The 19,529-nt window shown below is 45.8% G+C and overlaps 1 protein-coding gene across 1 annotated transcript in view; it reads right to left on the bottom strand.

Annotated features, from left to right (window-relative positions):
• GLRA2 (glycine receptor alpha 2) overlaps positions 1-19,529 on the bottom strand; it is a 283,775-nt gene that overhangs the window by 69,783 nt on the left and 194,463 nt on the right. The gene's annotated exons all lie outside the window — the stretch shown is intronic.

Genomic DNA, 19,529 nt, shown 5'->3' on the forward strand with positions numbered 1-19,529 from the left:
ATTCAGATTTCATCCGTTGCTCATCACTGTATCTGGGTAATCATACTGCGTCTGCATAGTGCACACTGTGGAACCTCCCCCTCTGTAGCCACGTATTTCAAACATAGGTGTCAAAATGTTGAGCATAAAATAAAAAATCAATTCTTTATTTTTATTTGGTAAACAAGTAACAAAGATGCTAACCAGGCAATCCAAAAGTTAAAAATCACTCTTACTTTTCTTGTCCATAAAAGATCATTCACTAGTTTACCTGGCTATTATTTGGTACGTCTGCCGCACAAAGGAAGTTGTACGGCATGCTGGGTTTTCTTTTTTTTTTCTTTACTTTCCCCTCCGACCTAACTAATGCAGCCTGATTGGCTGAAGCCTCTTTCCCTCCTGTTTTCCGCTCCCACACCTCAGTTCCTCTCTGATTGGCAAATATTTCTCATGCTGAGAAGCTGCAAAGTCACACAATGACAATGCACTTTCTACTGCAGAGCTGGGTGGGAGTGTCTGAAGACTGGGAGGAGGGCGGCCAATGTAAACACAGACAGAGTAAAGGAGGAAATGATATCAGGATTTTCTCTTTTTTTTTACTATAGAAAAATCATTAAAATAAAAATGTGGACAGTGCAATACATATGTTATACAAGTAGGGCAAGTATTTATCTACTTATATATGTGGGTTTTTTTCTGGGATCGTATGGCTGACAGCTCCTCTTTACGTCATAGTGCAGCCACTACGTTTGTAATAGACATTTACAATGGCGTAGCTACAGCTATGATCATAATCTGCTAATTACAATTTTGCGAAATGTCACATACATTTTTGCAATTACGGCCATATGTAATTACGATTGAGACATTCAGATGAGTTTGTGTAATCCATTCCATTCGTAATTTCATGTAATTTTCATGGCTTTTTGTGGCGACGTAAGCAGGTTATAGCAAAGCCTCAATACGGGCTAATATCAGCAAAATTGCCATGTATGTTAAGGAGAATATTGGGAATAAAGCCAAAAAGGAATTTTTTAAAAAAAGACTGTCCTTTTTGAGAAAATTGATTTTGCTGAGTTTAAAAAACATTTTCCTTCACATTTTTAAAACTGATTTTCTCAAAAACTAGAAGGTCTTTTTGAAACATTTTTGACTTGTTCCCACTCCTCCCCTTAACTTACAGTACGTGTGCTCGTTGACGCCCATTAGAGAGCAGATGAATGAATGGGAATGCAGTTCACATTCATTAATCTAAGCCCCATCCGTGTCAATGATCTGTGTCATTGTATCTTCCATAGTAATATGTGAATGCATAACTTCTTATTCACGTACTTAAACTATACGAATAGGAAATAATGTGCGAGGACATCTTGTGGCCAAACAGTTAAATTACACCTACAATAATTTATTTTAATAAAAAGACCCTTATATACATTTTAAATTAACGCCTTCCCTCCCACACTCTCCAATAGTCACTACATAAATTATATGCATTTAATAAAAAAAAAGACTAATAAAAAAAATACATAAATAGTAACCTTAGGGGCTGAACTTTTTTAATATGTATGTCAAGAGGGTATATTACTGTTATTTATAAAATTATGGACTTGTAATTAGTGATGGACTCAAAATTTTAAAAAATGAACCTTTATTTCCAAATAAAATATTAGGACCATACATTGTACTAGGGAATTTTTTTAAACTCTGAAATAACCGGGACATATGGGCAAATACAATGTGTGGGTTTTAATTACAGTAGCATGTATTATTTTAAAACTATAATGGTGGAAAACTGAGAAATAATGATTTTTTTTTCAATTTTTTTCTTATTTTTCCTGTTAAAAAGCAAAATTTACCACCCAAAGAAAGCCTAATTGGTGGAGAAAAAAACAAGATATAGATTGTTTCATTGTGATAAGTAGTAATAAAGTTATAGGCAAATGAATGGAAGGAGCACTGAAAGGTGAAAATTGCTCTGGTACAGAAGGGGAAAAAACCCTTAGTAGGAAAGTGGTTACTGTTCACACCCCTTCCCTTGCCTCCCCTTGGTGACCCTCACAGCCTGGGGGTCCATCATACAAGGGTCATAAAAGAAGAGTGTCCATCAGAATCTTCTTCATACCCATAACAGGTGTGGCCACAAAAACTGATATGGAGTATCAGAGGAAGGGAAGGTTAGTAGTTGAGCCCCCCCCCCCCCCCCACAACTCTGGGCCTCCCATGAATTTGCAGGGGTTGCCTCGCCCTAGTTACGCCCCACCCTAGTTACGCCCCTGCCTGTACTTTAACATTGGGTTCAGGGGAAAGCTTTCCTCTATACCCATTTTGTGCACTTTTCCCCCCAAAGACACCCTCTAAGTTTTATGTCACACGATATGGCTGCTGGGCACATTTTACAGTCAACTCCTGACAACAAATAAGAGCATGAGACACCAGGAAAGCTCTATATACCATTGATACCAAACATACAATTAATTATCTTTCCCGTTTGACATTTCATAAATTATTCTCAAAGATATTCGATTGCTGTGTGATTTCCGCTTTGTTAATCTTTTGTTGAATTTTTCTGCTCGCATCAGTAAATGCATATTATACCAAGCCAAGCCATAGAAAACTCACACCGTAAAATTAATATGCTGTCATTTGCACACACACACACACACACACGCACGCACGCACGCACGCACGCATGCACACACACACACACACTACAGGGACAGGCAAACCACACACACTGCAGGGGCACACACACACACATACACTTCAGGGATACACACAAACACACACACACACTACAGGGACAGACAAACCACACACACTACATGGGCACACACACACATACACTTCAGGGATACACACAAACACACACACACACTACAGGGACAGACAAACCACACACACTACATGGGCACACACACACATACACTTCAGGGATACACACAAACACACACACACACTACAGGGACAGACAAACCACACACACTACATGGGCACACACACACATACACTTCAGACACACACACACACACACACACACACACACTCACACACACACACACAACAGGGACAGGCAAACCACACACACTGCAGGGGCACACACACACACATACACTTCAGACACACACACAAACACACACACACAAACACACACACACACACACACACACACTACAGGGACAAGCAAACCACACACACTACAGGGGCACACACACACATACACTACAGACACACACACACACACACACACACACACACACACACACGCGCGCACACACACACGCACACACACGCGCGCGCACACACACACGCACGCACACACACGCACACACGCGCGCGCACACACGCGCGCGCACACACGCGCGCGCACACACACACACACACACACAGACGCGCGCACGCGCGCGCACACACGCACGCACGCACACACACAAACACACACAAACACACGCACGCACACACACACACACACTACAGAAACAGACAAACCACACACATTACAGGGGCACACGCACACATACACTTCAGGGACACACACAAACACATACACACACTACAGGGACAGACAAACCACACACACTACATGGGCACACACACACATACACTTCAGACACACACACACGCACACACGCGCGCGCGCGCACACACACACACACACAAACACACACACACAAACACACACACACAAACACACACACACACACACACACACACACACACACACACACACACACACACACACACACACACACACACACACACACACACACACACACACACACACACACACACTACAGGGACAAGCAAACCACACACACTACAGGGGCACACACACACATACACTACAGACACACACACACACACACAAGGACACACACTACAGGGACACTCTCCCACACAAAAAAACACACAAACACGCGCGCACACACACACACACACTACAGGGACAAACAAACCACACACACTACAGACACACACGCACATATACTATAGGGACACACACACTCATACACACACATGGATACACACTACAGGGACACTCTCACACACAAAAAAACACACAAACACGTGCGCGCACACACACACTACAGACACACATACATGCTACAAGGACACACACACAATACAGGAACACTCATACACACACTGCAGACACACACACACTACAAGGAAACACACACGCACGGACACACACACGCACGGACACACACATGCACGGACACACACACGCACGGACACACACACGCACGGACACACACACGCACGGACACACACATGCACGGACACACACACGCACGGACACACACGCACGGACACACACACGCACGGACACACACACGCACGGACACACATGCACGGACACTCTTATGTATTTAATTAGGAATGATAATTTATTTCAAAGCATTTAGTTAATGTGTCTTTATTGAGTTAATATGGAAGCTTGTTCTTTAGATTGCAACACAAGTCCAGTTTAAGTGAATGAATTTTAAAGTACTGATAGTACAAATACCCGATTATCTCTATATAGCAGCTTTTCATCTAATTCCCCAATCATATAATTCCCAGCACAGCAGGTATGGGGATGGGAAGGATCAGCTCTACAGAGTCGCTTTATAGAATGTCAATAACATGCCGCTTTCTGTATCCTCTCACTTCACTGCACACTGCAACTCTGTGCCAGGAAAACAGAGCACAGCAATTCAAAGTTTTCTTAGGCCTCATTCAGATGAGTGTCTGCCAGTTGCTATGGGTGTATGGAGGAGGCTTGGGGTGGTCGTGGTACCATTCTGTACCCAACTGAGGAGCACCAAAGCAGGCTGCAAATACCCAACAGATGTTGCATGAGGTTTGAGGTCACAGGGCTTTTTAAAGGAACACTATCGACTAACATCTTTTTTTTAACCTGGGTTTGAGACCGTTCCTGAGGTGATGGTAAATGATGTATACATTTCATTGGCTTATCTCTTTTGTGTACTAGAACAAAATCCTTTCACTCTGAACTGAGTCTGCTGAATTCTGATGGAAGAGTGACCAATGAGGGGAGGGGGAATTCCCTCACAATGTATCTGTTAACTCTGTGTGTGAGGGAAAGCTCTCAGAAGCTGCCTGTGTTTCTGAGCCGTCTGCAGGAGAGCAGGGGAAATGTAACTTGTTATAAACATTTGTAATTGTCTGTGACACCACAACTTTTCTTACTTTTTTAACTTTCAGAGAAAAATACTCTGTAGTCTGATATGCAAAAAAAAACCAAAAAAAACAACACTGGCTGTGCATTGACGCAGACACCCCTTCTGCGAATGAGTTGTCCCAATGGAGCTAAATCCTGCACACAATGAATGAAAGCTTTTGCCTCTGATATTTAACATGAAATGTAGGAAAATGTTTACACAGCTACTTATAGATTTTTTGTACATGGTCATTTTAGAACGCTTGGGTGTTTTTTTTGTCTCCTTCAGACTCAGCCAATATGTGACCCAGATGTAACATGTGACAGCCGTGAAGCCATCATTGTGGGTCCCAGGTTGGCATTATAGTTTGATTCATTATTTTATGATTATTATAAAATATGCCATTAAAATTTATGTAGATAAACATTCCAACAGTGTCGCAAATCAAACTAATTATAGTTGACAAGATTCCACCTACCCATCTTATCATTAAATGAGTAACAACCCTTACCAGCTACCCACTTATTTATGGCCGTGCCCTCCACACCGCAGCCCCACGGGCCGACCCCGAGAGCGCAGGTCCACACCACGTCGCCAGGACCCACCCAAGGCCATGCTGCCCTGGAGCGCGCACCCGCAGTGGACGCCGTCCAAGGTCGCAGAGCCAGGGGCTGCGGAAAAGCTCCAGCGGGGCAGACAGCTCGTAAGCACAAACCGGTCACATATCTAAACCAGGGATGGTCGTAGTCAGCCAACTTTGCTACGCTGGAACTACGCGTAGTTTTACGCAATTACGCATCGCCAAACTACGGCTCCAAAATCAAATATTCGCTTCGTATGCATTTCGTAGACTACACGTTAAAATACGCAATTACGCGTAGTGCTAAGCGTAGTGTATGCGGATGCTTATGCCCGTATGCAAAAAATTTTACGCATTAAAGGGACTCCGAGCAGTGCGGAAACTATGGAAAGATGCATATCATTTTAAAGCTCTCTTTCTCCTCTTTCCAATGATATATAAACCACCGCCCTACGCCCTTTAGTTTTCACGATTTTCGCGATTGAAATTGCCACTGCCACGATTTCAATGGCGAAAATAGAGAAAACTAAAAGGCGTAGGGCGACGATTTAGGGGTCGTCAGAAAGAGGAGAAAGAGAGCTTTAAAATGCTATCCATCTTTCCATAGTTACATTGTATTACACAGGGCGACTTTTTCCTAAAGTCAGCAGCTCCATTCTGCTGAATGGAGATGCTGACACTGGGGAAAGTGTCGTCCTGTGTAATACAAGTAACTATGGAAAGATGGATATCATTTTTTCAGGACAAATTAGGCTTTTAGTGAGTAATACTTTTGTTTAGTAATCACCTTATTTTCTATGCATTTTAAAGATAAAACAAGGGAAAAAAATGAAAAAACACACTATTTCTCCATTTCCATCCATTATAGCTCTACAATAAACAGTGATAACTATAAGTTAAACCCACAAATTGTATTTGCTTATCCATCCTGGTTATTACAACATTTATATTATGTTCCTAGTACAATGTATGGTGACAATATTGCATTTGGAAATAAGGTGTCTTTTTTTCTGTTTTGTTTTTTTGCATTCTCATTGTACACTATCGATGATTACAAAACCTTATTTGCAAAAATAACAGTAATATACCCTCATGGCATACATATATAAAAAGCCAAGTTATATTCTTTCACTTTGTTTTCATTTTACGAGTCTTGGTTTTGGTACAGAATATACAAAATTGGTATTGCTTTTGATTCAGTTTGTTGCTAAAAAGAATACACAAGACATAGTTCCTAACCCTAAAACATCCTAAAATCTATTCTACTACTTATCACGGTTAAAATGTTATCCCATATGTCTTGTGTAGCTATACTAATACTTTCCCAAGTTATAATTTTGAAAACTAATTTTTATGTTGGATTGAGTTTGACCCTACCCATTTCTCATGTGATTAGAGTCCAAGCTTTAAAACACACCAAAATATATTCTTTAACTTGTCCTGGATAAAAGGATACCACTTGTGCCTCATTTAGTAACAAACTGGTGGAGCACTCTCCACAATTACACTGGACGTGAATACTCATCCAGTTGGGCTGAAGTGGTTAAAAAAGTTCATTCTCTAAGGTCATTTATTAATTGTATTTTTTTTTTTTACAAAACATTTTTTGGGGTAACTATTGGTGAGTGTTGGAGGTAAGGGGTTAACTTTAAATGTTAAAAAAAGTATTTTAAAGAGGATCTGCACTGTCCGATTTGTACAATAAAAAACATACCAACTGAGTCACTGTGATCTCCTGGATCCCTCATTGCCGTTTCCGCCGCTCCCAGCCGCGATCCTGGCTTTTAATCACCAGTTTTAGGCAGTGTTTACAAACAAAAAACATGCCCGCTGACCAGAAAGTAATGTATATACTGATATGTATATATAAATATATATATATATATATATATATATATATATACTGTAAATAACTGCAAAGTGGGGTGTGCATAATTATTCAGCCCCCCCCCCCCCCCCCCCCCCCCCCCGAGTCAATACTTTGTAGAACCACCTTTTGCTGCAATTACAGCTGCCAGTCTTTTACCAGCTTTGCACATCTAGAGACTGAAATCCTTGCCCATTCATCTTTGCAAAACAGCTCCAGCTCAGTCAGATTAGATGGACAGCGTTTGTGAACAGCAGTTTTCAGATCTTGCCACAGATTCTCGATTGGATTTAGATCTGGACTTTGGCTGGGCCATTCTAACACATGGATATGTTTTGTTTTAAACCATTCCATTGTTGCCCTGGCTTTATGTTTAGGGTCATTGTCCTGCTGGAAGGTGAACCTCCGCCCCAGTCTCAAGTCTTTTGCAGTCTCCAAGAGGTTTTCTTCCAAGATTGCCCTGTATTTGGCGCCATCCATCTTCCCATCAACTCTGACCAGCTTCCCTGTCCTTGCTGAAGAGAAGCACCCCAGAGCATAATACTGCCACCACCATATTTGACAGTGGGGATGGTGTGTTCAGAGTGATGTGCAGTATTAGTTTTCCGCCATACATAGCGTTTTACATTTTGGCCAAAAAGTTCCATTTTGGTCTCATCTGACCAGAGAGCCTTCTTCCACATGTTTGCTGTGTCCCCCACATGGCTTGTGACAAACTGCAAACGGGACTTCTTATGCTTTTCTGTTAACAATGGCTTTCTTCTTGCCACTCTTCTATAAAGGCCAACTTTGTGCAGTGCACGACTAATAGTTGTCCTATGGACAGATTCCCCCACCTGAGCTGTAGATCTCTGCAGCTCGTTCAGAGTCACCATGGGCCTCTTGATTGCATTTCTGATCAGTGCTCTCCTTGTTTGGCCTGTGAGTTTAGGTGGACGGACATGTCTTGGTAGGTTTACGATAGTGCCATACTCCTTCCATTTCTGAATGATCACTTGAACAGTTCTCCGTGGGATGTTCAAGGCTTTGGAAATCTTTTTGTAGCCTAAGCCTGCTTTAAATTTCTCAATAACTTTATCCCTGACCTGTCTGGTGTGTTCTTTGGACTTCATGGTGTTGTTGCTCCCAATATTCTCTTAGACAATCTCTGAGGCCGTCACAGAGCAGCTGTATTTGTACTGACATTAGATTACACACAGGTGCACTCTATTTAGTCATTAGCACTCATCAGGCAATGTCTATGGGCAACTGACTGCACTCAGACCAAAGGGGGCTGAATAATTACGCACACCCCATGTGACGAATCAACGTTTATTCGTCCGAAAAAAAGTAGTTAGAGCCTTATAAAATATTCCCTGTCGCCACTATTAAAAAGTGACAGCAGATAGGGAAAGGCTTAATTTACAAAAAGATCAGGGAAGTCAGGGGTTAACAGTTCCTCTCCCTGGTCAAATGTAGCAGATGCTGACTCTTATTACCTAGTTTTTTCGCACCTCCGTGTGACAAAGGGACCTGGGCATTCAGGGACCCCCAACCAGGCAGAAAGAGGGAAATCTCACACCTCCACTGCCCTCAGGGCCGGGCCGAGGCATAGGCTGGAGAGGCTCCAGCCTTAGGGCGCAGTGTAAGAGGGGGCACAGAATTCATTCAGCTGTCATTCCTAATTGTGTTTGAAGCAGAAAGAAATAAGAAAAGGGGATACATGGCAGTGACTGCAAGCCAGATAACTACATATTAAGGTGTTGGGGAGGTAGTGGGCCCTGTGGCGCCTCTTAGTCTAATAGCAATCAGTGTGTGATAGCTGGGGTGGCAGGGATGGGGGGGCGCACTTTGGAGTCTCAGCCTTGGGTGCTGGGGGACCTTGTCCCGGCTCTGACTGCCCTAACCCCAACTTGGTGTCTCCTCAGCTCCGTACATGAAAAGAGCAGCCACAGGAGGTCCAGCTAACATCCTGCAGAAGCCACTTAGAGACCACAGCTGGCTTTCTCAGTGACCAGTTAGGAAACCTATCTGTGACCTCACAACTATGAAATCCATCTTTTATTATAAAGATGACTTTCCAAATAGGCAACGGCCTTTAGAACCTGTTTATTATGAAATTCGGAACAAACCACACAATTGGATGTCTCCGAATTAACAGTAAGCCCTGCCAAAGCAGAGATATGCATTTTGGGGTCACCGTTCACTCTAAACCCCCCAAGTTTGATATAATTGTTATCGTTAAATTCTGATCGACCTGAAAATGTTATTAGATTTAATATAACCTGTATGGTTTGAAGATTAGCACACCTATCATGAGTCAGGTATATTTTTGTGTTCATGCAAGGGGCAGGCAGATCTCCTGTTCCAAATAGGTGTGTGATCCACGCCCCCTAACCCCTCCTTGCTGGAGTGGGGGCTATAACCACAGAGAGCCCAGAAAGCTCTGAGTCCTTCGCCTTTCATCTGACGTCGAAGTAACATCAAATCGACCAGCTCGCAGGTCACGGGCCCAAAAACGCCATCTTGGACTTTACGCCAAAGACTTGCGATTGCCGCATGGACTACCAACAATAGTATTTGAACTGTATATCCAGACATTCTGTTTCTTTTCATCTCTTCTCTCTGTCAAATCAATCTGTTCTAAAATAAGCTGCGTGTATGTAGTTTTAGAATAAAACTAATGATTTTATCGTTCAGTCTTGTGCCTGTTCTGGTCATCTGATTGCTGCTATAACAAATCTGCCCACTGAAAAGTCAGTCATACTACCGCATTGTTTTATTACTTGCTTATAACTTGTTGATTTGCTAGCTAGGTTGTAAATAACCGTCAGTGATGCTCGGATACTCCTTTTTATTATTCGAGTTTGGTCGAATTCGAATAGTAAATTATTCGAATTCAGTCGAATATTCGAGCCGAATATTTTTTACTATTCGATTCGACCTCGGACTTCGAGCTCACTATTCGAGTCGGTATTCAAGCTCATTATTCGAGCTGACTATTCGAATTGGCCTTAAATAGCTTCCAACACTTGTTTTGAGGGTGAATGATGCAAGAAACATCTTTTTTCCAAGTAACAACAGCAAGTGATTATGTGGGGATGTTCCTTTAAAAAAAAAAAAAAAGGTGGAAAGAGAAGAGAAGTTGTGTCCAAAATTCTGTTCAGTAGTGTATATTCTTCTTCTTCTTCTTCTTCTTCTTCTTCTTCTTCTTCATCATCTTCTTCTTCTTCTTCTATATCTTCTTTTTCTATATCTTCTTTTTCTATATCCTCTTCTTATTATTATTTTTCTATTTCGTCTTCTTCTTTTTCTATATCTTCTTCTTCTTCTTCTTCTTCTTTTTCTATATCTTCTTCTTCTTCTATATCGTCTTCTTCTTCTTCACTTATTTCTCTTTTATATAATAGCTGGTGGCGCACGCATGTTGGAAGCGCCATTGTATGTGCTCCCTGGCAGTGGAAACACACAGACAGCAGGAGGTAAATTCAGCAGCAGCAGCAGGAGGAGGAGGATGATTGTGTGGCAGCAGGCAGTCAATGAGGCAGGCAGCGAGACATAATAGGCTGTGTGGTACCTAGCGGTGGTACCAGGCCGTAAATACACAGCATGAGGTTCCAGACAGCGGTCGTGAAGCCCACATCATGTCCAATACACAACTGGGACAACACAGTTTTCAACCCGGACACCTCTAAAAATAATATCACAAAGTATTAATAAAAAGTATATATATATTTTTTGTTTTTTTTAAAGAAATGCAGCTATTTTTGAGCGTAACAAATAGCTGGTGGCGCATGGTGGAAGCGCCATTGTATGTGCTCCCTGGCAGTGGAAACACACAGACAGCAGGAGGTAAATTCAGCAGCAGGAGGAGGAGGATGAGTGTGTGGCAGCAGGCAGTCAATGAGGCAGGCAGCGTGACATAATAGCCCTGGTACCTAGCGGTGATACCAGGGCTGTAAATAAACACAACAGGAGGTCCCAGACAGCGGTCGTGCAGCCCACATCGTGTCCAATACACAACTGGGACAACACAGTTTTCAACCCGGGCACCTCAGAAAAATTAAAACTTTTGTTTAAATTTAATTTTTTTTTTTCAGCAAATTACACAGATTAGCTATTGTTGGACGTAATAGCTGGTGGCAGAGTGGCAGCAGAAGGTAATTCTGTGTACCCTGGCAGTGGGAAACACAGACAGACAGCAGCAGCAGCAGGAGACATGGAGGAGTAATGAGAGTAGCTATTGTTGGACGTAATAGCTGGTGGCAGAGTGGCAGCAGAAGGTAAATCTGTGTACCCTGGCAGTGGGAAACACAGACAGGCAGCAGCAGCAGCAGGAGGAATGGAGGAGTAGTGTGAGTGTGGCAGCAGGTAGGTAGGCAGCGTGACATAATAGCCCTGATACCTAGCGTTGATACCAGGGCTGTAAATAAACTAAATAAACACAACAGGAGGTCCCAGACAGCGGTCGTGCAGCCCACATCGTGTCCAATACACAACTGGGACAACACAGTTTTCAACCCGGGCACCTCAGAAAAATTAAACCTTTTTTTTTTTTTTTTAATGGTTTACTTTTTTTTTACACAGCAAATTACACAGATATAGCTATTGTTTGACGTAATAGCTGGTGGCAGAGTGGCAGCAGAAGGTAAATCTGTGTACCCTGGCAGTGGGAAACACAGACAGACAGACAGCAGAAGGGCAGTACACAGCAGCCCACTGTAGATGTAAAATGTGTGGCTGCAGGCGACGTAATAGTCAAAGTGAACCAGGCTGGCTTAGTAAGCAGGAGCCAGGAGGTGGTAAAGGGTGGTAAGGCACATTAACGATGGTTCTTCCGGCAGCCAGTTCATGTCCCCCTCTCGCCGACAACAGGGGCCAGGAACTCGCCTTCCACCCACGCCTGGTTCATCTTGAGAAACGTCAGTCTGTCCCCAGACTTGTGAGACAGACGTGAGCGTTTCTCGGTGACCACGCCACCAGCTGCACTGAAGCAGCGCTCGGACAGCACGCTGGAAGGGGGGCAGGACAGCACTTCCAGGGCGTACTGCGCCAGCTCGCTCCAGATCTCTAGGCGCTTGACCCAATACTCCATGGGATCAACAGGGGCATCGCTGTCAAGCCCGCTGTAGGACCCCATGTAGTCAGCCACCATGCGGGTCAGGCGCTGGCTGTGACTGGAGGAGGATGCTGCTGCATGCACCTCCTCTCTAGTCACTGCTGCCGGAGCCTCTACAGTCCTGTAGAGCTCGTTGCTGAGAGACAGCAGGTCTGTGGGGCGCTTGCTGCTGGATGCAGGCACCTGCTGCTGCCTCTGTGCTGGCTGGACAGTGAGGGTGGAAGGCTGGGGGAAGGCTTCCTCCAAGCGCTCAACAAGGGCCTGCTGCAAGCTCCTTATTTGTTGCGCTGGGTCTCCTCCTGCAGGCGGCAGGAACTGGCTCAACTTCCCCTTCAGGCGTGAGTCCAACATCATGCTGATCCAGATGTCCTCCCTCTGCTTCATCTGGATCACCCTGGGGTCCTTGCGCAGGCACGTCAGCATGTGCGCTGCCATTGGGAAGAGGCGGGCCACGTGTGCTGGCACATCGACGGCAGTGCTGTCCTCATCCTCCTCCTCTGCCGCCTCATCCTCTCTCCACCCCCGCACCAACTCAGCTGCGCTGTGCTGATCCCCTTCATCAGCAGCAAGGTCAGGGACCTCCACCAAGTCCTCCTCCTCCTCCCCCTCAGAGGTGGACTGTGCAGCTGCTTGCCACTCCTGCTGGTCCAAGGCTGCCGCTCCCTGTTCCAGCAAAGCATCGAGGGCCCTGTTCAGCAGACAAACCAGGGGCACCCACTCGCAGACCATAGCATGGTCCCTGCTCACCATGTTAGTGGCCTGCAGAAAGGGAGCCAGCACTAAGCACACCTGCTGCATGTGCCTCCAGTCATCATCGGGGACGATGGACGGGATGTTGCTGGTCTTGTCCCTTCTCTGAGCGGCGGAAACAGTGGCCAGGGCAAGGTACTGGTTGACAGCGTGCTTCTGTTCAACCAGACGCTCCAACATCGCCAGGGTGGAGTTCCAGCGAGTCGGAACGTCAAGGATCAGCCGATGGCGTGGCAGCTCCAGCTCCTTTTGCACATCTTCCAGGCTCGCACAGGCTGCAGCCGAGCGCCGGAAGTGACGCACAACGTTCCTTGCCGTTTCCAGCAGTTCGCCCATCCCCTGGTAGGTGCGCAGGAACTTCTGCACCACCAGGTTCAGCACGTGGGCAAGACAAGGGATGTGGGTCAGGTTTCCCCTGTCGATGGCGGCAACCAGATTGGCCCCATTGTCGGCCACCACCTCTCCGACTCTGAGGCCTCTGGGGGTCAGCCAAATCCTCTCCTGCTCCTGGAGTTTGGCCAACACATGGGTTGCCGTCAGTTTGGTCTTCCCAAGGCTGACCAAGTGCAGCAGCGCTTGGCAGTGGCGGGCCTTCACGCTGCTGCTGAGGCGGGGGGTTTGGCCAGGTGTGCCGGAGGATGGCAGAGGATCGGAGGAACCTGCTGCAGTTCCCCTGACCCTGCGGGGTGGCACCACCCACTGTGTTGCTGCTGCTGCTGTGCCCGCTGCTGCTCTCCCATCCTCACCCCCTTCCACCAAGCTGACCCAGTGGACAGTGAAGGACAGGTAGCGGCCTGTCCCGAAGCGGCTGCTCCAGGAGTCCATGGTGACGTGGACCCTTTCACCAACCGCGTGCTCCAGCCCTCGCTCCACATTGGCCATCACAAAGCGGTGCAGTGCAGGAATGGCCTTGCGGGCGAAAAAGTGTCTGCTGGGGAGCTGCCAGTCTGGGGCTGCACAAGCAAGCAGCGCACGCATGTCGCTCCCCTCCTGCACGAGCGTGTACGGCAGGAGTTGGGAGCACATGGCCCGTGCCAGCAAGCCGTTCAGCTGATGCACGCGACGTCTGCTGGGAGGCAGAGCCCTAACCACCCCCTGGAAGGACTCGCTCAAAAGGCTCTGGCGTGGCCTTTTGCTGGCACGGGAATCAGCGGACACAGCAGAGGAGGCCACTGAGAACTGGCTGCCAGAACAGGCCTCAGTGTCGGCGGCAGGAGTTGCAAAGGGGGGAAGAGCAGTGCGTTTCCGCACTACTGCTGGTGCTGCTGGAGGAGCAGGAGGGCGGGTGGCTGCTGTTGCTGCTGCTGCTGCTGCTGCTGATGAAGGCTGTGCAGTGATGGGTGTGGTGCCACTGCCAGCACCAGATGCCTTCAGCCTCTGGAACTCCTCATGCTGGTGGAAATGTTTCGCAGCAAGGTGGTTGATGAGCGAGCTGGTGCTGAACTTTAAGGGGTCTGCACCTCTGCTCAACTTCCGCTGACAGTGGTTGCAAGTGGCGTACTTGCTGTACACTGTGGGCATGGTGAAAAATCGCCAGATTGGTGACAAAAACAACCCCCTACGGCCTGGAGCCGCTGCTGCCTGTCTCCCTGTAGTGGTTGGGGCGGGGGCTTGGGTGCGGCTGGTGGTGGTACTGGCAGATGCTGCTGCTGCTGCTGAGCCTGAGACACCAGCAGGCTGTGGGACCTGCCTACTGCTGCCAATGCTTGCAATGATGCGCCTCCTTGCAAGGCCCACAAGCGCATCCTCCTCCTCCTCCTCAGAACTGCTGATGACAACATCCCCTGGAGCTGGTGGCACCCAGTCTTTGTCTGTCACCGTGTCATCATCATCATCCCACTCCTGAAACATGTCCTGCTGGGATGATGACCCCCCAAACTCCTCTCCTGATGCATGGATGGGCTGCTTGACTGTCGCCACAGTCTTGCTGTCCAATCCCTCCTCCCCCAAAGTGCCCATCAGCATCTCCTCCTCAAGATCGCCAACAACAGCAGACAATTGACTCATGATGCCTGGGGTCAAAAGACTGCTGAATGACAGGTCGGCGACTGACGGTGAACTGGCCTCCTCCCCAGGCCCTGCTGGGCGTCTGCTGCGAACAGGAGTGGTGGTGGTGGTGGTGAGGGTGGAGGCCTCGGATGCAGAGCTGATGGCGGGCTGCTCATCCTCCGTCATCAGTTGCACCACAGTGACTGCATCCTTTTCCTCAATGGGACGTTTCCGACCCGGCTGGAGGAAAATAGGAGCAGGTACTACACGCTGCTGCTGCTGTGTCTCTGCAGCGTGAGTTGCAGATGCTCCTGCTGGGCAGCGCCCAAGGCGTCCACGGCCAGTGGCTAGAGGCGGAATGTTAGCCACTGACGCAGCTGCTGCTGCTGCGGAACTGTGCATGGTGGCGCGGCCGCGGCTTGCCACAATGCTGCTCCCTCTCCTCCTGATTCCCTTGCTGCCCTTCCCCTTGCCCAAACCGCGCTGGCTGCCACTTCCAGACATCTTTGATGTTTTGGGCGTAAACAAAAAAGTTTTTTAAAAGGGCGGGTGAAAAAGTGGGGTACTTTAATGGAGTGGGTTGGTGGGTGAGGTGACACTAATTACTAAGTGATTAGATCGCTAAGTGATTACTAGTACAGTACTAATACAAAATACAATAATTCAGTAATCAGTATAAGTGTGAACAGTGAACAGTGAGTGTGTCCCCTAGTACACTAACTAGAAAATACAATAATCAGTAGTAATCAGATTAAGTAGAAGGAAATAGAGTGTGTGTTTGTACTGAGTGCACGCACACACACACGCAGGAGCTAGCCTATGAACAGTGACTGAGTGTCCCTAGTAGTAAGTAGTAAGTAAGCGTACAACTAGAAATTACAATAATCAGTAGTAATCAGAAGGAAATAGAGTGTGTGTACTGACAGTGCACGCACACACACACGCAGGAGCTAGCCTATGAACAGTGACTGAGTGTCCCTAGTAGTAAGTAGTAAGTACAACTAGAAATTACAATAATCAATAGTAATCAGAAGGAAATAGAGTGTGTGTACTGTGCACGCACACACGCAGCAGCTATGAACAAACAGTGACAGTGAGTGTCCTAGTACAGTTACTACAAAATACAATCACTCAGTAGTAAAGGACAGCAGAAACACTGGTATAATAAACAGAGGACAGGAGGACAGCTGCCCACACAGGCAAGGCCCTGAGGCCTAAAGCAGTGTAAGCTTGCCTGCAGCAGCTGTGTCTGTCTCTATGTAACACACAAGCTACTAACTAAAATACTAACTAACAACAATATAGGTGTATATAGGAGGTGTATGTGAGCAAAAACGCTAGGTAGTTGACCACAATAAAGCTCTTGCTAAGCCAAAGCACAAAGGAGCAGATCTCTCTCTGTACAAAGTCAGGCAAGGACGGAAAAACGGAACATGGCGGCCGCTATTTATAGGGTAGGGGCTGGCCAGGGTCCCCCTCTGTGATTGGCTGCCGTCTGAGGGCCTGGGAGCCCTCTGATTGGCTCTAAGGACATCAATCTGGGCTATGACGCTATTCGAGCTCGGTATTCGAGCTCGAATAGCGCTGTTTGCTCGAATAGCGCGAATAGCGAATGGGCTATTCGAATTAACTCGAATAGCCCATTCGAATAGCTGCAGCTATTCGAGCTCGGTATTCGAGCTCGAATAGCTGAAAAAGAGCTCGCATATTCGAGCTACTCGAATATTCGAGCTCTGCTGAGCACCACTGATAACCGTTTCTTCCTTCTAGGATTAGCTAGTAACCGATTTCCTGTGCGAAATCAATAACTTTAGTTTTCTCGATTGGATACAACCGAGATTGCATCATATACAGACCCAGTAACCTTTCTTTAACGTTGCATGGCTAACGGTCTTTAAGCCTTCGGAAGTGACTATTCCCCGAACGGTGACTGGAGCATGTCGAGCGTGATTGGGCTGGCTACCGTATTATGATAGCGTTGGGGTCTCTTTGCCCTATCAAAATCAAAGAGTGGTGACAGTGTATTTACCCGATTTCCAGCGCGAAATTGATATTTTAAGTTTACCGATTGTATTTACAATCAGGATTGTACATGTATGGGCACCTCCAACCATTAACCGTTTACTACGCACACCACACAGGGAATTTGCCTCCAGCTATCTCTAGTGCATGAGACCTGCATGGCAACAGTGGTCGAGTAATACGGGATTGGTGAATGTTTGTCCCATTACATATTGTCGGCAGCTGCGCCACCAATCTTTATTGTCAGTTTGTTCACCGTACTTCATGCGTATGCTAACGGGAGCAGATTAGACGGGATTGGCACGCTCTGTCACATCTTCTTTCTACCCTCTGACGATCCAGCAACCGGTCTTCGTTGTCTGTCGGCACCCGTACTTCCTGCGTACGCTAACGGGAGCAGATCTCGACGGGATCGCGGGGCTGGATTGTCACACCCCACTTTGCAGTTATTTATTTGTAAAAAATGTTTGGAATCAAGTATGATTTTCATTACACTTCTCATGTGTACACCACTTTGTATTGGTCTTCTTGTTTGTGGCAGTAATGTGACAAAATGTGAAAAACTTCAAGGGGGCCGAATACTTTTGCAAGCCACTATATATATATATATATATATATATATATATATATATATATATATATATATATATATATATACACATATACATATACATATATATACATACATATATACATATCATGTTACAGTATACTACAATTTTTTTTATTACATAGTGAATTATCTTCACTCCAGTCTGGGATTTCTCACAGTTTCTTAGCATGTAACAGGCAGCTACCTCCCCCCTCAGCCTCTCAAACTGCATCACACTCATAGACAAGTTGAAACTGCTCCCTGTCTGGGAGAAATAAACAAAGCACACAGAGCCTGAAGGGGACGTGGAGGGGGCGTGCATAACTTGTCTCTATCACAGCAGAGGCAGCTCATTCCTCCCTGGGTCGACAAAGCTTGACAAAAAAAAAGAAGATTAGATATATTACAGAGACAGTGCAACTAGAAAAGGCTGCAGTAATTCAGACCACATTAGAACAGGTATAGGAACTTATTGCGCGGATAACTTCCCTATGCTTAGTATTACTACGCAAAGAGGAAGTAATGCGTGGATGTGTAAGTATTGGTTTTTGTGACTGGCGCGGTCATTCACATGGAGACTTAGATCAATGAATCGGAACTTCAAGGAGATATGGGATTTTTTCAGGGACGTAGTTACTCTTCCCGGGGGAGGGCACGTAGTTAAGAGACGCCTGTTGCTTAGGAGGAAAGCTATGGCAAATTTGGATACGATACTAAAAGGATAGAGATGCCACTTTACCAACAAACATCAGGATAGTTACAGTTATGGTAAGATTAGATTGTGAGCTCCTCTGAGGATAGCCAGACACATGACTATGTACCCTGTAAAGTGCTGCAGAAGATGTCAGCGCTATATAAATACATAATAATATTATGGTAGGATATTAGAATAGGACTATGGTAGGATTAGTTTGTGAGCTTCTCTGAGGACAGTCAGTGACATGACTATGTACTTTGCACAGTGCTGCAGAAGATGCCAGTACTATATAAATACATAATAATAATGTGGTAGGGACATTATACTATGACTATGGTAGAATTAGATTGTGAGCTGTTATGAGGACAGTCAGTGACATGATTATGTACTCTGTAAAGTGCTGCAGCAGCTGTCAGTGCTATATAAGTACATACTGTATATTAATGCATATTACGCCATCAGCAAGGGGTTAAGAAAGTTACTTTTATTAGCACCTAATATAACACTTGCTCTTTATGGGAACAGAGTAGACACAGAACACTGAACATTTTGATCTTTCATCTCTTGTGCTTGCAGAATACACTATTCACACGGCTCTCACACAAATACCCCCCCAGGCGCGTACCGCAGTGCTTTCTGAATGGAACTGGAGGGGAGCAAAGAAATAAAATTCAAACACTTCTATAAACAGCAGGCGCGTCCACACACATCAATGGCATGAAAAGTTTGTCATAGAGGAAGTTCTCTCAAAAATCTCTCCAGAAAAAGAATCCCGCTGATGCAATTTATG

The sequence above is a fragment of the Hyperolius riggenbachi genome, chromosome 2 (genome assembly GCF_040937935.1).
Source record: "Hyperolius riggenbachi isolate aHypRig1 chromosome 2, aHypRig1.pri, whole genome shotgun sequence".
In the NCBI taxonomy this organism is placed as follows: domain Eukaryota; kingdom Metazoa; phylum Chordata; class Amphibia; order Anura; family Hyperoliidae; genus Hyperolius; species Hyperolius riggenbachi.